The sequence below is a fragment of the Pteronotus mesoamericanus genome, unplaced genomic scaffold (assembly GCF_021234165.1).
Source record: "Pteronotus mesoamericanus isolate MK-2021 breed Mesoamerican mustached bat unplaced genomic scaffold, CSHL_Meso_final contig_20, whole genome shotgun sequence".
Taxonomy (NCBI): Eukaryota; Metazoa; Chordata; class Mammalia; order Chiroptera; family Mormoopidae; genus Pteronotus; species Pteronotus mesoamericanus.
Window position 1 is genome coordinate 34,921,362 of NW_026555085.1, and position 24,742 is coordinate 34,946,103.

At 39.0% G+C, this 24,742-nt stretch overlaps 1 protein-coding gene and 1 pseudogene across 2 annotated transcripts in view; one reads left to right on the forward strand and one right to left on the reverse strand.

Annotated features, from left to right (window-relative positions):
* The window catches only part of KCNQ5 (potassium voltage-gated channel subfamily Q member 5), a 540,177-nt gene that overhangs the window by 332,337 nt on the left and 183,098 nt on the right, over window positions 1-24,742 (forward strand). The window lies entirely within an intron of this gene.
* On the reverse strand, window positions 21,875-22,596 carry LOC129067518 (GTP-binding nuclear protein Ran-like; annotated as a pseudogene).

A 24,742-nucleotide genomic window follows, 5' to 3' on the forward strand; every position in this document is an offset into this window, starting at 1 on the left:
ATCCCAGGAATATATAGATATATTCAGGATAGCTATTACACTGCAGAGATACATAGCAATATTTGGTGTTACAGTTATATCATAAATAGAGGTAAACACTTGGAAGCAGTTTTAATGCTGTTTATCTATGAGTATGGTAACAAATTATAAGAAGAATTAATGTCTGTGAGGCCTCTAATTCCATTGCTAAAAGTTACAAGATAGAGAGCATTTTCCAAAGCCACAATTTAGCAGTAGATAAGTGTAATTGGTCAAGACCTATGAGAATATAGCACCTCATTAAAAAAAAAAAAAAAAAGAATACTCTGTTATGCTCTTTTTAACCAACAAAATGCATTATGAGTTTTGCTTCTAGTATAGTTACCTGGTAAGAAATTCTACATTTTGCTGTCAGTCCTCAACCACACAGAACTGCTTGATTAATTTTCAAATGAGAAAAAGACTCCAAGATATTTTATTTTGATTTATTCTGGGATTTTTGAACTCTTATACTTTCTATTGCAACTAAATGACAGCACTGTATACTCAAACTGCATCCAGTTGAAAGTTTGGTTCATTTACATACATTTTGACCCACTCACTTAGTCCAAAAATATCAAACCTGACATCTCAGAACTGTCTGAGTGACCGCTCAACTGAAACTCACTTTGGCTATAAAGCCTGGTGATCCACAAAAGAGAATGAGAGGAGGGGATGGGGCAAGCAGGCTGTGTGCTCTAATAAACAGATATTGGTTATGTTCAACAATAACCATTTAATATAAGAAAATTTTTCTTACCTTGAAGATGGAAACTGAAAGATGTCAACTAGTATAACCTAAGCAGAGGGCAGTTTCTCTTCTTACCTATGTTTTCAGATGGCTGGATGTTACCAACACTTCAAGTCACAGTCCTATTATCAGGGAGAAATCATTTTTGAGCCTGGAAGAAATCTATTCCAATTTGTTTCCATACTAATTGTGCTCAATTAAGGTTACTCTTTCAAAACTCAAGATAAAGAACAGGTAGACAGACCAAAGAGCTCTACTCACAAGGTTTCCATTTGGATCACAAGTGGCCTTTTAGCCCCATGTACCCCTTTGATAACAACAAGTGATCAAAGCCCAAGATCCAAGCTACAGCTGGCTTTTAAATTTATATGCAGAACTACAACTAGGAAATTTGGAATGAAAATATAAATCTGATCATTAAACTTGGGAACATGAAAAACTGGATGACCAATGATATATAGTATGCATAAATCAAACATAGGAACGCCATAAAAGGTTTTCTCTTATAACCAGATCAAGAATCCAAAATGCTAGGTTTACCTTCTCTGAATCTATGAAATATAAACTCAGTCATTGCTAATGAGTTTGTAAATAATCCAAAGGAACCCATGTTATTTAAAAGCTCAAAGCTAATTACTATCTTGATTTTAAAACTTCTGAGTAATCGATCAGAGTTTAGTCAGTAGAGTGCGTTAGAGAAGAAAAAAATGTAGATGCTGTCACATGTCCCTCAGTCTTTTTTGCAAGCTTTATTGAGATATAATTGACATATATCATTGTGTAAATTTAATGTATAATGTGATCATTTATCTATGTATATATTGCAAAAGGATCACTGCAATAAATTTAACACTTCATCACTTCACATAGTTACCATTTGGCGGGGGTGGGGGGTGACTTTTAAGCTCTAGCTTAAAAAGTTTCTTAACCACTTTCAAGTAAACAATATACTATTGGCAACTACAATACCATGCTGTACATCAGATCCTCAGAGTTTATTTGTTTTATAACTAGAAGCTTGTAACCTTCGACCATCTTCACCCATTTCTCCCATTCCTCACCCCTGACACCACTAATCTCTCTGTTTCTGTAGTTTGGTTTGAGTTTGTTGTTTGTTGTTGTTGTTGTTGTTGTTGTTGTTGTTTAGATTCCACATAGAAATGAGATCATACAACCTTTGTCTTTTTCTGGCTGACTTACTTTACTTAGCATAATGTCCTCAAGGTCATCCATGGTGTCACAAGTGGCAAGATACCCTTCTTTTTATAGCTGAATATTTCTTTATATATATCACAGTTGCTTTATACATTTATTAGTAGATATACACTTAGTTTGTTTAATGTCTTGGCTATTACAAATAATGCTGCAATGCAGATGAGGGTGCTGATACCTCTTTGAGAACATTTCATTTCCTTCAGGTATATACCCAGAAGTGAGATTGCTGGATCATATGATAGTTCTATTTTTTACTTCTTGAGGAACGTCCATATTATTTTCTATAGTGGCAATGCCAATATACATTCCCATTAACAGTGCACATGGGTTCCCTTTTCTCCACATCATTGCCAGCATTTGTTATCTCTTGTCTTTTTGATAATGCCCATTCTAACAGATATATGGTTTCAATTTGCATTTTCTTAGTGCTGTTGAGCATCTTTTCATGTACCTGTTTGCCATTTGTATATCTTTTCTCAGTCTTGAATTCCTTTGAATCTAGTCCTTTGATGCAAATGAGACCATTTTTTTATTGCTCATGATAGTAAGTTCTGTAGACAGATGTTCTCAGAAATGTGTTGTGGACTTCTGGCCAAAATGGAGGCATAGATAGATACACTTTGCCTCATCACACAACCAAAAGAAGGACAACAACAAATTTAAAAACAATAAACAACTAGAACTGCCAGAAAATTGAACTGTATGGAAGTCCAAACCAATGAGTTAAAGAATAAACATTCATCCAGACCTGTAGGAGGGACAGAGATGGGCAGCTGAGGCAGAGAGGACCCGCAGCAAGGTGGCAGCTGGAGGACAGGGTGGTCCTCCATTTGCGTTCAGAGAAACTGGAACAGCTGGGGAGCAAGACAAACTGCGCAATCCAAGGTTCCAGTGTAGGTAAAGAAAGCCTCAAAACTTCTGGCTGTAAAAATCTGTGGGGGTGCAGTGGCAGGAGAATCGCCCAGCCTCACGGAGGAGTTCTTGGGAGCATCCCAAAGGGTACACAAACCACCCAGCAGGGAATCAGCACCAGAAGGGCCCAATTTGCTTGTGGGGAGCGGAGGAAGTGACTTAAAGTGGGGCAAGAGCCAAGCAAGCGGCACTGTTGCCTGCCTGGCCCCTTCCCCACATACAGCGCGAAAACACAGTGATGTGGGTTGCCCCCCCACCTGGCAAATACCTAAGGCTCCACCCCTTACAATGTAACAGGAGCTCCGAGACAAAAAAATATGGCCCAAATGGAAGAACAGATCAAAACTCCAGAAAAAAATAAAACTAAGTGATGAGGAGATAGCCAACCTATCAGATGCACAGTTCAAAACACTGATAATCAGTATGCTCGCAGAAATGGTTGAGTATGGTCACAAAATAAAGGAAAAAGGGAAGGCTATGAAAAATGAAATTAAAAAAATATACAGGGAACCAAGAGTGAAGGGAAGGAAACTGGGACTCAAATTAGTAATTTGGAGCAGAAGGAAGAGAGAAACATTCAACCAGACCAGAATGAAGAAACAAGAATCCAAAAAAATGAGGAGAGGCTTAGGAACCTCTGGGACAACATTAAATGTTTCAACATCGAAATCATACGGGTACCAGAAGGAGAAGCGGAAGAGCAAGAAATCAAAAACTTATTTGGAAAAAATAATGAAGGAGAACTTCCCCAATCTGGCCAAGGAAATACACTTCCAGGAGATCCGGGAAACTCAAGAGTCCCAAAGAAGCTGGACCCAAGGAGGCACACACCATGGCACATCATAATTACATTACCCAAAACTAAAGATAAAGAGAGAATCTTAAAAGCAGCCAGAGAAAAGGAGACGGTAACCTACAAAGGAATTCCCATAAGGCTATTAGCTGATTTCTTAAAAGAAACCTTGCAGCAAGAAGGGACTGGAAAGAAGTATTCAAAGTCCTGAAAGGCAAGGACCTACGCCCAAGATGACTCTATCCAGCAAAGCTATCATTTAGAATGGAAGGGCAGATAAAGTGCTTCCCAGACAAGGTAAAGTTGAAGGAGTTCATTATCATCAAGTCTTTATTATATGAAATGTTAAAGGGACTTATCTAATTAAAAAGAAAATGATCAAAACTATGAACAGTAATATGACAACAAACTCACAACTATCAACAACTGAACCTAAAAACAAAATACAAACTAAGCAAACAACTAGAATAGAAACAGAATCACATAAATGGAGATCACATGAAGGGTTATGAGCAGGGATGGAATGGAATGGGGGAAAAAGGTACATAGAATAGGAAGCATAAATGGCAGGTACAAAATAGACAGGGGAGGTTAAGAATAGTATAGGAAATGGAGAAGCCGAAAAACTTATATGTATGACCCATCGACCTGAACTAAGGGGGATGAGAGGGAAGGACTGCATGTGGCAAGCGGGAGCAGGAGGGGGTGCAAGGCAGAGAGGAATAAAGGGGAGAAAAATGGGATAGCTGTAATAGCATAATCAATAAAATATACTTTAAACAATAAAAATTAAATAAATAAATTAGAAAAGAAAGGTGTTGCTACCTGACTTTCCATAGGAAGAGGATTTGCTTGTCCTATTTTTGCGCTATAGTAATAAATTGTCAGGGTGTGTTTGAACCCAAAATGTATTCTTAAAACCTACCTAGAAATATGCAGACTATGGTGCAGGTCAAAGATTGTACTGATGTTATTTTTTCATCATTAATTATTTTTCTCAAAACTATGTTTTGAAAAAATATCAAGTATAGCCTTTTCTTTAGAAATTAATAAAGCAGTTAACACTGTATATCATAAAAATTCAATCGGTTGCAGGATATTGGGGGAAAAAACAAAAGCAATCTTAATGGTTTAGGGAATCTCTTATTTATTCTTTTAACATGCGTTTTTGAGATCATTAACCTGATTTCAAAGTCTGCCTATCCTCTGAACATCTAATCAACCCTGGCTAGCAGTGTTTTTAGTTCTCAAGATGAAGCATATCTAAAGAATTGCCATCCAAATACTAATAGGGATGGCTTTTAAAGTGTTTGTAGAAATTTACAATTAAGCCACTTTTGCATACTTCTGGTCACAAGTACAACAGAGGATAAATTTAGAAGAATTGTATATAAATCATACATCACAATTGTATATTTTTCATAAGCCTGTCTCATTTGGGTTTTTTAAACGTATTAAAAGATGTTTCTAAATTCTAACTCTGATTCTATTTCTGCACAAATAAAGGCACCCACATTTCTGACAGGGAGGACACTCCAGGCAAACCGGCCCCTGGACAAACTGCCCAGGGCCCTCTTTGACACTCACACTTTCCACGCGTTTCCTGGAGGGCACGCACCAGCACCACAGGATTTGGCCTTGCTCGCCTCCTCGGGCCCCTGTGGAGTCTTTGCTTCTCCATATTTGACCCCAAGGGGAGGCGCCCATCATTCTCATCCCCAGTTGGGCTCCCAGCGCCACTTGCAAACTTGTAACTGACTTGCCTCAGTTACAAGCCAAATGAATGCCCTTGTTACTTTTGCTCTTTTATTCTTTTCGGTTGTATGAACTGGGGTTTCATGATTTGTACGAGGTTCCTTTATTTTTCTCCACAGAAGCAGCAGAGCATAAATTTAAGAAATGTGATTGACGACTGAGTACAAATCCACTTCTGCCACTTTTTATCTCTGTCACTTTGGAAAATCACTTTCTGTGTCTCAGTTTTCTCATCGGTTAAAAGTAGCTAATAATGTACACTAGTTCATAAAGTTGTGAGGATTAAATTCCAGTACAGAGAAAGCTAACAAATATTATGATCCCTGGCTCTTCCATATATATAATGGGGTATACAAAAGACACAAACATGGGTGAGCAGTGGAATATTTGAAAATGCTATATTTGAGAAAATGCCATACTTTTCTAAAAGAGAACAGATATTTTTTGCAAGAGTTTTCTCACCACAAATAGTGTTAATTAGGACAATTTTTGCACAAACATGTTTGTTTAACTAAAATTGACTCAATGATACGCATTCAGCACCAGCATGTGCTCACAATAACTACTTATTTTTGATGACTAATGAAACAGATTTTTATTATTGTAGTTTCTTGATAAATGTATCTCATGACAATGTCAGGGCTTTATAAGCTCTTCTTCTGAGTGGAGCACTGGGCCGGGATAACGGCAGATCTGACTGGGGAGTGAGCTGGGCCCTCGTTCTGGGGATAGAGCTTATGAACTCTAGATCATGACTCAAAGCCTTGGGCCCAAATACCAAGGACAGTGCAAAGCTGGTGTTAATTACTTATGTTTTGTAAATTCTTCAAAGCTTAAATGGAGCTGACTTTTTTTTAAAGTAACTTTTATTTACGACTCATTTATTTCTTATTAAAAGGAAAAAAAACTTGCAATATAAATATTTCTCCTCCCATTTTACTGAATGACTAACTTTTAACACCATGTACCCACGATCAGACAGAGCCAAAATTCCATGGCCTAACTGGCTGAAAACCTGGACTGTCTTCAAGGCATCCAGCAACCTCATTCTTGTGCTTCTTAATCAAGACTGACAGGTCTACTAAAGTGCATTTTCTACCAGTAAATAAAGTACTGATATCTAAGGCTTCTTTTTGGTTCCAGGTTTGTGGACTGATGCCATACCCTTTTACTAGGAATGTTAGTTTCTTTTTTTACAAAGGATCCACTCACAAAGGTATCAATAATAGGTATATCAATTCAGACCAATATAACATCTTTGTATGAAGAATTCTAAATACTCTTGTGTAAACAGTCAACAGCCTTTCCTGTGGGGTAAATAGTCGAGTATAAAGCTGTGTCTTCTAGTCCCAGTTCACTTTGTTCAGATGAGCATTATGCTATTGAAGGGAGTACTTCTGTTTTCAGGTTAAACTATTGAGGAGAGTTTTCTTTTGACTTGTTTTGATTGTATTACTTGAGGTTTTATATTTTAGAATTGCATATCCTATTTCTTGGGGAAAATGCTGTTTGGAGTGTATTTCCTCTCAATTGGATAACTTCATGCCTTCCAGATTATTGTTAAAGTATCCATTTTAGGCCTTTAACATAGATTGTTCGACACATTGAAAATGGGTTACCTCTCCATTTAATTAAAGTGATGAATAGCATCTGTAAAATTTTCATTGAAGGTGGTCACTTCTAAAAGTGCCCAGTCACGAGCATTAAAAAGATTGCCATTATTAATTTTAGCAAGATAGGGAATGTCTCAGCAAAGTTGTGCCTCTGTCCTCATACTGTGTTAGAAAGTCTCCAAGCCACAAGTGGATTGTACTAAGCATCTGCACAAGCACTCAAACACATGGTCAAATATCCAGGTTTGCCCAAACATCTGGGTGTTTGGCACCTTCTAGTTAGAGCATATGTATATTTGTTGTTTTTGCTTCATGTAGCAAAGCAAACATGGGTTTGCTGTTTCTTTGCACAATGAATCAGTTCCTAAAACATGTACAAATCTAATTTAGGCAGACCTAATTATATCTTAAATGCACTAGTGGAGCTTACTATTTAAAGAAAATCTGTAGTGAATCCTTTTGTAAAGTCAAGAGTCCTGTTGAAAAGCTAATAACAGCTACATAATTAATCTGTGCTGCAGGTTTGTTTTCTTCTATTTTAGGTGCCTGTAATGTTGTTTTTAATTGCAATATAACTATCCATGATATGACACAGTATTGAAGAATTAGAGTGATTGTTGTCTTTTTCCATCAGTCAGCATTAGTAGAGAGAGGAAAATATCTGTTACAATCACACTTTTCCTGTCCTTGCAAAGTAGAAAGATTTGCACATAAAAATTGTATGATATAGTATAAAATAAGATTACATTAAGTCTTCACATTTAAAGCTCTAGCATTAAACATTGTAAGAGGGTATAAAGCAGTATAAGGATAAGAATCCATTTGAGGATATTAAATCTTATGTTTGTAAGGGAAGTGAGAGTGTCTAGCATATGAAGCAATCAGGTATGAGGAATGTGTGATGCTTGTTGTTTATCACTCCCCTGCAATTTACTGCAGAAAGCTCTCAGAATACCCCAATGAACATTGAAAAGTGCAATTATTTTCCTTTGCTTGTCTTTCATCAAGGAAAATGCTAATAAACTTTAAAATGTTTTATGGAGCCTAACGACCCTCATCAATTTGCTGACAGCTGAAAAGAAAAAGCAGTGGTTTAACACCTACACTGACTCTTAACTGAGGGATAATAATACAGTAAGTTGCCTTATGAAAAGTATTTCAGATATTAGAGCAAAGATTTGTTCAAGTTAAAGATAATGAAATAGTGTCTGAAAAAAAAACAGGTCTCTATCTACAACTAAGGAAGGGAAGAACTTTCCATGTTTCTGATCGAGCTTTGCTGTCGAACCAAATGGTCCAGTCCATATCACAGAGTTGCTCTGCACGGTTTTGTTTCGAGACCTGACAAGCAGCCCAGCAGGCATCCTTAGAGCTATCAATGAGCCAGGCTCACCCAGGTCTGCACTCATCTCCTGTGTCCTTTTGAGCTCCACAAAAGTATATTCGACTGAGAGAGAAACAAGATGGTATGGTGAACATGTGAGGGTTGTTAGAAAACGACAGTGTTCAAGATGGTCGGATATAAAAGAAAAACATCCTTCTCTTATGTTCTTTCTAGGCTTAAATAATTTCCACTACTTGGAACATGAATCAAACAATTTCATCCTCCTGGAAGACACTGTATCTTCCCTCTGACTTCCCTCAGCATTGGCTACTTGGCATTGTATGTCCTCCCTTATTCATTTATTCAAGAATATTTATGCAGCACCCAATATTAGTGAGGCATTCCTGTGGGATATAAGGATATAGCAATGGACAAAACAAGCAAAATCATCCTCATGGAAGTCACATTTTTGTGGGGAAAACACATACCAGATCTGTCTAGAAAAAGTCCAGCCATTGTTAATACAATGAGAATCGCTTGCATGACATCAATGTAACCTGGCAGCCAAGAAGAGTGGACTGGAATGCACACGTGTGTACAATGACAATTTCACTGTACTAGTCAGTGGAGGCAATAGATGCTATTGAGTGAGCATGTAGACTGTGTGGCTGTTGCATTCAAAATGAGCAAGTAGAGCAACAAATCAGCATCAAATTTTGCATTAAGCTTGAGCATTCCTCTGTGGAAACTATTCTGATGATTCAGAAGGCTGCAGCTATGGGCAACTGGTGATTGACAGCTTCATCACAACAACACAGTGCTCATGCATCACATCTGGTGCAGAGTTTTTTGGCAAAACATCAAATCACCCAGGTGACTCAGCCCCCCTACAGCCCAGATTTGGCACCCTACAACTTCTGGCTTTTCCAAAAACTAAAATCACCTTTGAAAGGAAAGATTTCAGACTGTCAATTAGATTCAGAAAAAGTGCAACAGGGTAGCTGACAATGATTGGGAGAAGTGTGTGAGGTTCCAAAGTGCTTCCTTTGAAGGGAATTAAAGCATCGTTTTCCTATGTACAATGTTTCTTGTATCTTCTTCAATAAACGTCTCTATTTTTCATAGCATGTGGCTGGATACTTTCTGGAAAGAAAGAAAACAACTTAGCAAATCAATATATTTAATGTTATAAGTAAAAGAAAAGCAGGAAAAAGGAATAGATAGTGCAGTAGTGTTTCAATATATTTAGAGAAGTCCACTGAAAAGGGTGGCCTTACAGCAGAGACTTCAGTGAAGTGAGGCAACAAGCCATGCAGAGAGTCAGCGAAAGAACAGTCCAGGCAGATGGAGCTTCAAGGACAAAAGCCCTGGGCCGAGCACACTTGCTGTGTGAAGGAAGGGCAAGGAGATGAGAACAGCTGAAGGAACAGTAAGCCAGAGATGGAGTAGAGAAAAATGAGGTACCAGTTGGGCTGCAGATTTCTCGAGTATAGGATCCAAAGCAGATTCAGTGATAGCAGTTAATACAGTGGCATCTGGTGGCAAATTATCAATAAACATTTGGTGAAAGAAGACAGCCAATTGTTTAGTTGTATAACATTAATATTGAAATTTCACAATATCATGAATATGGCACCAAAACTCAAAGAAGGTAGAGTACCTGACTCTAGAATGGGCTGGAGTAGGGGAGTCACAGGATTGAAGCCATTTAGGAAGCAACAGAAGTCATTCATGTAAAACATGATGGAAGCCTAGATGAAACAGAGGCAACATGAATGAAGAGAGCAGGTGGACTGGAGCAATAAGGGCAGTTGGGAGGTTAAGTCAAAGCTTTAAATCCTGTATGATTGGTCAGTGCCTCACAGAAAGTCTTTTCTTCTCAGAACTGAGATAGTCTGCCCCTTGCGTACTATATGGCTCCAAAGCACTCGCTTCCTGCCGCATCACAGGTAATTTTGGCGCTACCTGTGGTTCTCATTCACTCTCTATCTTCTCACCACCTCTTTGGTTTAGACCTGCATATCGCTCTGATCTGTGTGTCCCAGTCTGAATTCCTAGCTGCTATCTAATCCTGGAGATTTCCACAGATTTCCAGATATTTCCCTGGATCCTGCCTAGGCCCTCTTCTAATTTCTCCAGGCCCAGTCCCTTAATTCACTGCAGTTTTAATTCAAATATATGCATATATTAAGTGGTTCCTACATCCCAGCCTCTGTGCTGGTGACCGGAGTCCTAAATATGAAGAAGACATTGCCCTGCTCTGGGGGCATATCATAAAGCACATTCTTGTCTACAGCCTCTGACCGTCACTAGGAAAAATAAAATCCTTGAAATCATGGATTTATAGAGGATAAATGCTGAAACTAGGATATGAAAAACAAATGAATTAACTTGCGATTTTTTTATTTTTTTAAATTCCCACTTTAAGATATATGCGCATGAATGAATCATCTATTTTTGTGAAAATCACAAATAAGATTATCAAAAACTATCTCCAATATAGATTACCACTAATCACTTCCATGTATTGAATATTGGATTCTGCACAAGGCCAAACCTGGAAGCAGTGGGTGGTTGCCTTGTGGCCATACCTCAGGAGTCACAATTAACGTGACAAGATATATCATGCTTCTGCATAGTAGATTAGAGAAAAACTTTCCAAGCTGTAAATGGCAGCTTGACAAACAACATTACAGGCTGGATTCAATGAAAATGCTGCAGACCTAGCTCCCTCCAGGATTATAAATCACAATGAATCCCCAGAACATTACCGGAAAATGGAGAACAGGAAAGAGACTCAGTATATGTGACAGGCCTTCCAGCCTTGGCCCGCTGAAGACGAATTGAGGGCAACTCAGCACTGCAAAATCTCAGCATCATGGGAAACACTGGAAAGCCTTCCACAGAACACTGCACACAGCCTTCACAAGGAAATGCAAACCCCAGGCCTCAGCCACCCTGGAAGAAGGGTGGGGAGAAAGGCCAAGAGGGAAGATTCACTCTGTTTCTCACTCCCCTTCCCCCAACTTTAGTGAACATTCATTGATCAGATGAAATCAAGTACAAACCAATATAAAATGCAAAGATAGCCCTGGCCGGGTGGGTCACTTGGTTGGAGTGTCTTCCTGTACACCAAAAGGTTGCAGGTTCAATCCCTGGTCAGGGCACATACAGGAGGCAGCCAACTGATGTTTCTCTCTTTCTCTCTCATCAATAAACATATCCTCGGCTGAGTATTTTTTAAAAATGCAAAGAGAACCCTAACATAATGGGAGAGTATTATGCATGTTATATGGAGGTGAAGGGGTGTAGCAGGCATCCCTGCCTCTTTGACATCATGATAATAAAGACCACAGAACTTGGGAGTTGATTAAAACTCTACAAAGCTGAAGGGTTTTCTACCCCCAGTTAGCCGACCCATTTGCTTCTTTTCAGCAAGCTCCCTCTGGGGTCATTTTCTGGTTTGGACCTGTGGTCTACAGCAGTGGAAAATGGCACAGTCAGGGTCACTGTTGCCAGGCACGGATTGGCATTTAACTAGCTGAGGCAAGTGAGCTGTGTGACTGGGTCAGGAAGCTTGTCTGTTTGCAGAGTCTAGGGAAGAGCAATGCAGAGCTCTAGGATGGAGGTCAAACATGGGAAACATCCAGCTGGGTCCTTCAGAAGCCCAACTGCGAGAACAAGCATTTCCTTGAGTCACCTTTTGCAGACTGAAAGTTGTGTTGTTGTTGTTGTTTTTTACTTTGAGCTGCTCATTGATTCATTTTTTCCACTCATACATTCACTAAGCACCTACCAGGTAGGCTGTGAGCCAGAGGCACTGCACACATTACACACCAGCTGTACGCTCAAATACTCATATGGTCCCCAGCCCTTTCTGTGACGTTTCCTTAAAATTATTTTTCTAACTAAATCAGCTGGACAATTTTGAGTTTTATGCATATGCAGTCCCTTCTCCTACCTTATGTTTCTATAATGCAAATTACCTCATATGCAATTGTAAGTAGAAAAATGATGTCAGTGTAACATAGAAGTTAAAGATGATTTTCCCAAATAACAGCAGCTGAACATAAAGCATATCAGCCTAGCTGAACATAGCAAGTCTGGAGGAGTGCAAACTGCCTGTGTCCACCTTATTTATTTTGGACACTTGGTGTGCCTTGGAAGTGCTTTTAGGCAATCCTCCCAGTCTTTGTATAAAAGATACAAATGTAAGGTGATAAACAAAAGAGATCCATCACTACATTTTATGCAAAACCTGCAACTCTCTCTACTAATGACATGTGAGGCGGGGCCCTTGTCTCCGTAACTCAACAGCCTGAGCCCTTCCCAACATCCCCTTCCATCAATCTGGTTTCACATTTGGGCTGTGAAGGCCAGGGTCACTGCAACACTTTCTCATTAGGATTATATAAATCTGAAAAAAAAAGCTATGTCAAATTTTGTTGACATATCTTTTTTATTTTACAGTTCCATTTGACATTTAATATTATTTTATATTAGTTTCAGCTGTACAACACAGTGGTTAGACATTTATATAATTTATGAGCTGATCCCCCTGATAAGTCTAGAATCTATGTGACACCATACATATGACAATTATTATTGACTATATTTCCTATGCTGTATGTTACATCCCTGTGACTGTTTTGTGACTACCAATCTGTAGTTCTTAATCTCTTCACATTTTCACCCAACCCTCCAACCTCCCTCCCATCTGGCAACCATCAGTTTGTTCTCTGTATTGCTGATGTTGACATATCTTTTTAACTCTACTAAAATCATATTAGGATGGTTGTTTTTGTAAGATCTCTGCTTGCATAGATTTAGAGTGCTTTGCCATAGCTCTATTTTCATCATAAGCCCTGTTCTTCGTTAGCATCCTTGCCCTAAAACCAGCTTCGCTTTAAAACCAGCAATCCATTTATTGCACTGTGGCTAGAAAGCCAGTGTATATAAGTGGGCACAAGCTTATCTATTTTGCCTGTGCAGAAGTGCACATTGTATTCTGCTTGGTAATATGGTCTTTTCAAGTAAAAGGCATCAGTGGCACTAAGCTGGCAAGGGGACCGGGGTGGGGTGTGTCAAATAAATCAAAAGGATAAAAACCTATATATTTGGTGGTGGTTTGAAGTATTCTTCATCCAAACTTTTCTACTCTCCTTTTTACCAAGCTCTATGTCAAATAAATCTTTATGCTTTACAGACCTATTCATCAAAAGTACAGATTTTAAAATTTAGCCTAAATTGTAATAAAGGAAAGTTTTATGCAGTTTAGATAGAAAAATAATGTCTTATGGTGCTGCAAGTAGAATCAAATTTTAAGGCTGTTACAATTGAACAAGTTGTGAATATTTCATTTAAAATATAAAATAATTTGATTTGATCATTGTAAACTTTACATTTCACTTTATTTAACTCTGTCTTTTGATATCTCCTCAGTATGTAAAAAATCTGTAACATTTGGATTATTCTATCTTTTCCTGCTTTAACCTAAAGTAAAATTCCAAATAGTTTTTAGAATTAAAAGTTCTAATTCCTTACCTTGCCACACACAGGCTTTTCACAGGTCTCTGGTCTTTCCTATATGTCTAGCCTATTTCGACTGCAATTTCCCTTAAAGTTGCCCACACAGGCATTGTTGTATGTTTAACTGTGCACATGTGTGTAAATGTGCACACACACACATTCTTACCATCACACTCTACACTCCAGCTATACTAAGCCATTCATATTTTTCATGCATACTGTGCCTATGCCTTTAATTATATTCCTTCTATATGAAGAACCCAGTTCTACCATTTCTCTTCACCACCTTGGTAATTCCTATTTATTTTTTAAGTCTCAGCTTATCTCCTCTCTTCCTGGAAGTTTACCCTGACTCTCCAGGAGATGCGATCTTACCTTCCGCTGTGCTCTGGCGCACAGCACAGCTCAGAGGAAATGGCCAATAGCAACATTCACTCTCCAGTACAATTGGAGGCTTTCCAAATATATATTTTATTTCTGTTAGACTGAAATAGTATTATCTGTTAGTAGGCTTTGTATTTCCTAGTACATATGTACCACAATGCCTAGCATGTAGGAGAAGATGAATAAATATTTGAATATTTAGTGACTTGGCCATCCAATCTAAAGATGCCGCAGTGATTCTCCATATGTAACCTTGTTTATTTCTTTTTTTACTTCAAACCTTTCATTTTATTATTTTTTTCTTTTTCTTTAAAATTTCTATTCTCCCTTTTATTCCCCTCCACCCTACACTGCCCCACCCCCACCCCCAGAATCTGCCCCCCACCTTAGTTCATGTCCATAGGTTGTACATATAACTTCTTTGGCTTCTCCATTTCCTATACTATTCTTAACCTCCCCCTGCCTATTTTGTACCTACTATTTATGCTGCTTATTCCCTGTACCTTTTCCCTCATTCTTCACCCTCCCCCTCCACTCTGTTTTACTGTTCATAGTTTTTGATCTTCTTTTTCTTAGATAAGGCCCTTTAACATTTCATATAATAAGGGCTTGGTGCTGATGAACTCCTTTAACTTTACCTTATCTAGGAAGCACTTTAGCTGCCCTTTCATTCTAAATAATAGCTTTGCTGAATAGAGTAATCTTGGATGTAGGTCCTTGCCTTTCAGGACTTTGAATACTTCTTTCCAGTCCCTTCTTGCTACAAGGTTTCTTTTAAGAAATCAGCTAATAGCCTTATGGGAACTCCTTTGTAGGTTACCGTCTCCTTTTCTCTGGCTGCTTTTTAAGATTCTCTCCTTATCTTTAGTTTTGGGTAATGTAGTTATGATGTGCCATGGTGTGTGCCTCCTTGGGTCCAGCTTCTTTGGGACTCTCTGAGCTTCCTGGATCTCCTGGAAGTGTATTTCCTTGGCCAGATTGGGGAAGTTCTCCTTCATTATTTTTTCAAGTAAGTTTTCGATTTCTTGCTCTTCCTCTTCTCCTTCTGGCACCCCTATGGTTCAGATGTTGGAACATTTAATGTTGTCCCAAAGGTTCCTAAGCCTCTCCTCACTTTTTTGAATTCTTGTTTCTTCATTCTGTTCTGGTTGAATGTTTATCTCTTCCTTCTGCTCCAAATCGTTGATTTGAGTCTCAGTTTCCTTCCCTTCACTGTTGGTTCCCTGTTTATTTTTCTTTATTTCACTTTGCAGAGCCTTCACTTTTTCTTCAATTTTGGGACCATACTCAACCAATTCAGTGAGCATCCAGGTTACCAGTGTTTGGCTCTCTGCATCAGATAAGTTGGCTATCTATTCATCACTTAGATCTATTTTTGGAGCTTTGATCTGTTTTTTTCATTTGAGCCGTATTTCTTTTTTTCTAGCATGCCTGTTACATGGCGGCGGGGCGGGGTGTGAGGGGAGCACAGGGCCTCAGCTATTCACCAGAGCAGGGCAACCCAGGTCCCTGAGTTGTGACACTGTGTGTGGGAGAGGGGACTGAGAGGGAACAGTGGCTCTTACTTGGCTCTCAGCCAGCTTTCAGTCACTTCCCCTGCTACCCACAAGCAAATCAGGCCCTTCTAGTGCTGATTCTCAGGTGAGTGGGTTTGTATATGTTCTAGGACCCTGTAGACCTCTCCAACAGACTCTCCTATGAGGATGGGAGTTCCTCCCGCCCCTGCAACCCTCACAAGTTTTTACCTCCAGAGGTTTTAAGGCTTTCTTTTCCCGCACTGCAACCATGGATTGCACGGTCTGTCTCCCAGCTGTTCCTCCAGGTTTATCCACATGCAAATGTGGGACTGCCCGGTCCACCAGCCACCGCCTTGCTATACATCCTCTCTGCCCTGGCTGCCCATCTCCGCCCCTCCTACCAATCTGGAGGGATGTCTCTGAATGGTTGTCGGACTTCCATACAGTTCGATTTTCTGGAGGTTCTGGTTATTTTTTGTCTTTAAATGTGTTGTTTTCCTTCTTTTGGTTGTGTGAGGAGGCAAAGTGTATCTACCTACGCCTCCATCTTGGCCAGAAGTCCCTCCACATGTAATCTTGTTTAGTTGTCTCTATAATATCTATTACAATTTGATATTTTCTTGCTTATTTGTGACTCTTTTTCATTACTGGTTTTTGTCACCAGAATACAAGTGGACTTTTGCTATTGTGTTTACTTTCTCCCCAATGTCTAAGCAATACTCATACTCAAAGCCTAGAACAAAAGAGGTGCAAGATAAAACTATCAAGTGTGTGAAATCAATGAAGAGATCCAGATTTTGCTCTCCTCAACTAATAGCAAGCTTTTAAATAAATTAGTATATAAGTACAGTGCCTCACGAGAAACATTAAAATACTCTGATTTTAATAAATCTTTTAATTTTAGCAGTATGAAATTCCAAAACCGATTTTTCACCCATATGAAAGAACTATAAAAACAAATATAAGTATTGCACAGCACAAGATTCAAAAATCTAAAATGATTATTTGTTCACTTCTGCCTTTTTTTTCCTCACTTATTTTTTGCTGAGTTTCACTTACCCTTCTGAATCTGGGATAATCAAGTATTTATGTTATTAAAACAAATATTTATACCTAATATCAAATCTGGCTGTTCATTAACACTAAAGAATAATAGTGGAGGCCTGACCAGTGTGATTCAGTTGGTTGGAGCATTGTTCCATAAACCAAAAGACTGCAGGTTCAATTCTCAGTCAAGGCACATGCCTAGGTTATGGGTTCAGTCCCTTGTTGGGGCACATACCAGAGGCAACCACTCAGTGTTTCTCTCTCACATTGAAATTTCTTTCCCTCCCTTCCAGTCTCTCTAAAATCAATAAGCATTTCCTCAGGTGAGGATTGTTTTTACAGAATAAAGAATAATAGTATAACATGAATCAGTAGCCAACATTAAAAATGAATAGGATCATATAACAAGAGAGAATTACTTCAATGACCTAGCCAGTTATTCAACACTAGCATACTATAATTAAAAAGTCATTTAGCAATGACTGAGTCATTCACTAATGATCTCTAGAGGCAAAAGAAATAGGGACTAATGTCTCCAAATAGCCTCCTATGATAGCATTTTAGAACAACTGAGCTTAATTAAACTGAGACGTAGTTATCACTCCCTCCACAGAGCTCATGCAATACATTATTTATATTTCACTTTTGACATATATTTTCCTTTAAACCTTGCATTAAACAAGCACTTTTTCATGCCTAATATGTTCTAGGCTTTATGCCCTAGCCTCTTCCTTAATCTTATTTGGAGTATTCTATCTTTTCCTGTGTTTTTACCTAGAATGAAATTCCAAATAGTTTTCAGAATTAGAAGATACGATTCCTTACCTGAGAGAGAAGCAGAATTGATTGAGAGAATCAAAAGTAAGCAGAGTCAGAGACTATGCAATCCACAAATGTGATGTTTAACAGAAATACATAAAAAGAACAACTGGTTACAACAGAGGGAGTGATTAATTCCCCCGCTGTGAATTAGGGAAGGCTTCTGGAGGTGGGGACATTTTAGACGGGTCTAGAGTTACAAAGGTCTCGGATGGTCTGTCTAGATTTTAGAGAGGTCAGGTAGACCAGCAGAGGCTCGGAAGAAGGCTGAAGCCATACTGAGAAGAACCTAGTTTTCCAAGTCATTTGGATTTTTTGCTATAAGTGATGGAAATCAAAAGGAGGTCTTCATTTAGCACAGTTACCTGATCAAATGTGGTTTCGAGAACAATAATTCTGAGCACTCCTTGGAGCATAACCGGGATGAAGAAGGTGCAGGAAAGAATGGAGGCTGCTGCATTGCCCTAAGCCACATAATGAGCATCTGAGCTAAAACAGAAGCAGAAGGGAAGGAGAGAAAGGCTGAATTCAGGCAGCATTTGGGGGATGGTGTTTGAAGTGAGAGACGGGAGTGAAGAAGCCTGTGAGTCTGATTCTGGCCTGTGGACAGATAGCGACACCATTACTCAAGACTCAGAACACAGAACTGGCTCAGAGGAAAGATAGGACGGTTTTTAAAATATTACATTTCATTCATTTGCAGACCACCAGAAAGCAGTGGAAATATTTTATCCATAGCCCAGGGGACGTGGGAGTCTAGATTTGGAGGTCATGGGTATGTAGGGGAAAAGAAGGAACTCTGAGAGGTGGAGAGTAAGAAAATTATACAAGGAAATAGTAGCCACCATTATGGTGAGCAAATCACTCTGAGGTCAGATGTAATGTTAATACTCCTCTAGAAACCTAAGGCCAAACATCACTTATGTTAAAATTTGGACTTGAGACATTCATTAGGCAGCTTCCCAGGACATGGCTTGCCACCTGTGTCATATTCAGCAGTGAAATTTATAAATGGTTAGAGCATTAGCTTACAAGCAGTCTTCATTCAAAGTCTGGTGACCTCTAGATGAAGGATGCAAAGCCATGGATGGAGCCTTTTCCCCTTGAAGGAACGATGGATCAACACTGCACCAAGGATCCAGTGAATTTAATTAATTTTTAAAAGCAAAATTCATCAAAAGTTGTCATGGAGAACTGTTCTTCATTACCCTAAATCTAGGGAAAAAAATCCATGAAACTTTAGGGTGATTTCTGTCCCCCACTACTACCCATTTTCCCACAAGATGGAGGGATAGAGTTCTCTAAGAAATGGGGCACCTTGGAAGGTGTGGTTCCTTTCACCTACATAAATGTCCAAGGTTAGGTGGGATCAGTGCTTTGCAGGAATCAAGCATATTCCCCAAATATCAGTTCTCTTTCCAAGAGTCATTGGATGAATCAAAATCACCTCCTAACACATGGTAGGTTATTTGCTGCACCCTTGAGAACCACTCACCTGAACTGTTGTGAACAGTAAAACGTCAGCCCTTAGCCCTAAGCCTCTGACATAAATAATCCTGGCCAAATAGCTGAACAGCAAATATCAATACAAGAGTTCAATCACTGGCACAAACATCTGTATCACTGGGGCAGAATGATCAAAGAAAAATTTATTTAGAAGAAGATTTAGGTAACCTACCTATGCGTGCTTCCCTTGCTATGTCATCAAATGATGGCTAGAAGTAAAAAAAAAATCAAAGTTTGAGATATTTCAAGAGATGACAGCAGGAAAGCTGAAGAGAAAAAGAATTAATTGCTTGAGAAAATCTCTGAGAAAAATCCATCTGAAATGAGGGATTACCCTTCTTTTATCTCAGTAATATTCAGAAATAGAGAGAGACAAAATATAATCTCAATGTGACGTAATTGTAGCCAGAACCAAAATTCATCTTTATGTTTCTGTCGATGACAATTTTTTAAGTTATAAGATGGAAGTTTCTAACCACTATGGTGATTAGACACTTTTTATAAGATTGACATTTTAGATGAACGAAAACATTAGTCAAGTAGGATCTTTTTACAATAGACAAAAAAAAAAAAATCACTAAAGCAAATCACCACACTCAACTTTTATGAATCAGGCCCCAGTCTGAGGATGTTAAGATGCGAAGAACATCCAGCTGGCCCCGTGGTCATCCACTACCCTCCACGCACTGCTCACGCTGCATAGAAGTCCTCTTGACACTCAAAAATTTTCATATTTAAGTAATAGTATCAAATATAAACCATACGCTTTTCTTTTTCTAATTCTAAAAATTTATTTTTCAATTACAGTTGACAAACAATATTAGGTGTACAACATACCGATTAGACATTTATATAACTTATAAAGCAATCATCCTGATAAGTTCTAGTACCCATCTGACAATACACATAGTTAGCACAATATTATTGACCAAAGTCACACAGCTAGTAAGTGGCAGAGCCCCTTCATGCTCCTAACCTGCTCTCTGCTAAATGAATGAATGGAACATGGTGGAATCTCCATTTTCACCACTTTGTCTTAAGCTTCCTACTATGACCAAATTGCCCCAATGTTTTATAGTGACCTAATCAGGTCACTATGCTGGCCCTCTGCTCTCCTGGAAGGGCAACTTACAGTTTTTCAGGTCTCCAGGGACTGGTTTCAGGGAGAGAAAAGCAAGGAGGCCTATTTACTGGGACAGGTCACAAGTACAAAAAGGATCAGAAGAGAATACGCAAATTTAGAGCAAGAGCAGGGCTTCAGAAGTGAGTCTCAGGCCTGTTGGATTAGCTAGAGACCCTTCCTGTGCATCTACCTTATCATGCTTCTGCTAGGTTGGGAGCTGCTTCCATCACAGGGGCCTACAGCTACCTGTGAGACAGACACATATTTACATACTAATTTATGCAGCTAGCTATAGCTTTTTGGAATGATTATCTCAATGTTTGGAAAACAGTTAGGATGATTGAAAGTGGGTAATTAGAATTGGGAAAAAGGCATATTTCTTACCAATTTTCCATTGAGTCAATGCTTAGGGAATTACTGCTAACAAACTGTTGCCAAAAAAAGATCCTGCTGGGTTTTCTTTAATTAATGAGTTGACTTGGTTGTAATTATTCTATTAATTGCTTAAATGCAAATAAGTGTTATTAAAGACATTGAAAATTATTTTGTCTTAAATATGTTAAACCATCCCCTTTGTCCTCTCATTTGTGTTCTTAATTTGCCTAGTAAATCCTCTTTTAATCAATGCTACCAAAGTGAAGGTTACCTAAACTCTAGCAGAATTATCACATATTCTGAATTAAGGGAGTCTGAATGGAAGTAATTAGTTGTATTCATGCTCTCGAGGAAGAGTCCACTGAGCCTGCATTTACTATGCAAACAAGCAGAATAAACACAATGGAAGTTGTAAAAATGGGAACTTTCTACAACATAAACAATTTATATGCTGATAAAATACCAATATAGGATATATAAAGCTAGTCTTTGAAAACTGTACTTTCAAGTGACTCTTAGATACTCTTTATTGTGGTAGGGGGAGGGGCAGGAGCTGTGAAATCCTTGTTTTAATACAATTCTGTTCCCTGCCTGTCAGGATATGGGGCTGGGAGGTGGGGGAGGAGCAGGAAGTCTCTCCCACAGCCACACCTGACAAGAGGCTGTGAGAGGCACAGCGGCAGAGTCAGGCTCCCTCGTGAGCCTGACAGCATTGCTTCCTTGGAAGCTTCATGGTCTGGCCTGAAAGATAAACAAGGGTGAGAAAGGGGAACACAGACAAGTGAGAGGACAGAGCTATCTCTTTCAGCCAAGGAAATTTTCCTTGCTTCAACAGGAGACTTCTCCTCTGTTGGTTCCTTGTTCCTTTTCCCTCCCGCCAACCTCCACCTCCCGCCACCACCTCAGCCTGAGTAACTGTACCTTCAGCACACCTTACTCTAGGACTTCTTTCTCCTTTTTGTTTTCTTTTCCATATTTGAAATACAACTTGATTCTGATTCTAAACAAAAAGGAATGGGAATGACAGTAACAAAAAAAAGTTTCGCCACTAAACATTGTGATGTGGCTGCAGCAGTCTTAGAGTTGAAACTCAATAAGGAAACAACTGCATTCCAAAACAGCAAAATACGCAGGTCCAGAAAATGAAGGTATTGTTTAACTGCCACATTCACACTGAAGCTCATTCTCCTCCTTCAGCATCCCAGAGATCCAGCACAGTTTCTGCTTAGCTGTGTAGTGAAGTGACAAACTGCACCACGAATGTCACAGGATAGCTGCCATAAAACTAGACTTCTGAGGCTGGGCTCCAGCTTCCCTTTCTCCTCCTCATCCCAGAGAGCAGTGGTCTGAGCACCCTCTAGGCTGTGCTCATGCTGTGCTGGTCTGTGACAACCCCTGGTGGGGCAGGAGCAGGCATGGCGACAGACTCCGAGTTAGGGTCCCCAATTAGTTTTTCAGCAAGCCAGAGGAAGGGCTTTTCAAAGTCATGTTTACTTTTGACAGAAATGCCGTAGTACTGAAGATTCTTCTTTCGGTGGAAGACAATTGATTTTGCCTTAACTTTCCTGTCCTTACTGTCCACTTTGTTGCCACACAGCACTGTGGGGATGCTTTCATACACTCATACCAGAGCTCTATGCCAGTTAGGCACATTCTTGTAACTCTAGAAATTTCATCAAACATTATAAATGCCACACTGGACTTGGATATAACAGTGTCTCTCAGTCCACAAAACTTCTCCTGGCCAGCTGTATCCCACATATTGAACTTACCAGGCTCTCTGCTGGTGTGGAACACAAGCAGATGGACCTCAACGCCCAGTCACATGACATTTCATGACTGTAGTTTTCCCAGTCCCACCATCACCAACCAGAACAAGTTTGAACTGAACTTGGGGTTCTCCTTGAGAGGCCATGGTGGTGTTACTTCCAGAAGCATCTCAGGGCCCATGTGACTGAAAGCTGGAAAGATGGCAGAAGCATGGTTCCGCTCGGGGACTTCCTTTGTGTAAACTCTACAAAAGTGTCAACTTGACATGGCTATATCACTTCACATCCACTCAGGCACTCCATGTGGCTATAGAAATGGTAAGGAGAATACTTTCTCCAGTGAATCCTTTTCTGGGGCAGAGCCTTACTTCTAAACAGACAGTTATTTTTGCTCAAAGCCTACTTTTCGTTAATGTCCTGTAAAGTCAATGTATGGGTCTATATTTCCACAGCTTTTGTACTAATTGTGCACAGGAAGCTTCATTAGTTAAAACGGGAACTAATCAAATGTGTCATTATATAACTACCAAGGTCTCCAAATCAAATGTCATGTTGCCAGGTAGGAATAAGTCCACAACCAAATAAAAGAGCAGGAGACCAGAGCAGGGTTTCAAGTTACTGTGACAGATCATTTCCCCTCTGCACTAAATGATTTTCCAAATCAGTACAGCACTGATCAGAGGTTGTTTGGCAGATGTGCATAACGGGTGGCAAGAAGACAGTGGTATATTAATGAAGATACGCTGATGATTTGAGCACAGGTGTTTGGCCGAAGTGACATTCCAAACACTATTATACACAAATAATAATGATGGTAACATACAATAGGAACCATCTATGTCTGAATTAAAGGCTAGATATAGCAAGAGAAGGCATTTTCTCTCCAACAGGCTTTAGAGAAACAGATTGGGATGAAAACACAGCTTGGTGAATAACGTAACAGACATGGATTGTGATAGAGATGCGGGATATCCCAAGTGCTCCTTGGGCTCAGCTCTTAGGATAATTCACCATTAAATCAAATAGATAAATATTTGGTATATGCTATGTCTTATGCTTAAGAATCATAAAAATTGGTGTTCTAAAACACTTAAACATTTCCTAAAGCTTTCTTGTTTTTATCCTCATCTCAATTCTTAAGCCAGTAAATATAAAAGATATATTCCTTTTTAATCTATTGTTTAAAGGTTCAAATGAACAACCGACAAAGGAGCTCATTAAATTAGTTTAAGGTTATCTATGAACAGGCCCTTTATCTTACTCAATTTAAGAGTATACTTGATTTATAGCATGACTGGTCTTGAATGATTTTGATGGATAACTAGAAACAATTAACTAGGATACATAAATAAATATCCCAGAATCTTGACAGATTTCATAAAGGATCTAATGTGAAGACTCACATCGCTAATAAAATTGAAACTATTAAAATAAATGATCTTGCATATATTTGATTTTTTTGTGTGACCTGAATGTTTAAGAGGGCAGAAATGTTCAAATTTTCCTTCAATTTAGAAAGCATTATTAATGGAATATTATTACAGTGTATTACAGTGTCATTGTTTGACATGCTTTGGGGACAGTTAACATTTTATGTTTGTCAGAGATTGTATTAAGAGTTGATACATGCTTTCTATTTGTGGTAGTATGTTTTGTTAATAGGGTCTCCTGTAGAGGTTTATTCTTTGAGTTTTATCTCCCCTTTTCTTCTGGTAAACCTAAATGACTAAGTACCAGCATCAGTACTGGAAGCTTTTGTGCAAGTTCACATACAAGTGTGTATGCAAGTGCATGTTCTAATGCTTGCGCAATATGCACAGAGAGTGGTATGTGTTTTTCTACCTCTCAAAGCTCAAAAAGGATATTATTCCTGTTGCCACAGAGTACATTCATACCAATAACACGTACTATAATAATGGGGAAAATATATAACCTTAGGTTAAAAAATGCACTTTGATTCTTGTAAGGGGGAAGAGTTAGGAGAGGATAAAGTCAAGACGGTTTCAAATCAAAATGGCTCTTGTTCTGCCAGGATGTCTAGAAGGAAGGTGAGTCAGGTGACTCAAGAAAGCATGGGGACTGCTCCCAGTGGCATATGGAGGTCTGCAAAACAGTCAATAGTTTATGGACATTGAAAGAAAGCAAAAAAGTGTCTGATTTCTGCTGGACTTCACTACTACCAAGTCCAGAGTTTTCTTCACCTGAAAGCCATGGTCCCAAAGGTTCCTATTTCTTCCAAATTATGCCCCCTGTTTTCACATTCTACCAACAAGGGGAGAGTCCTCCCCACTG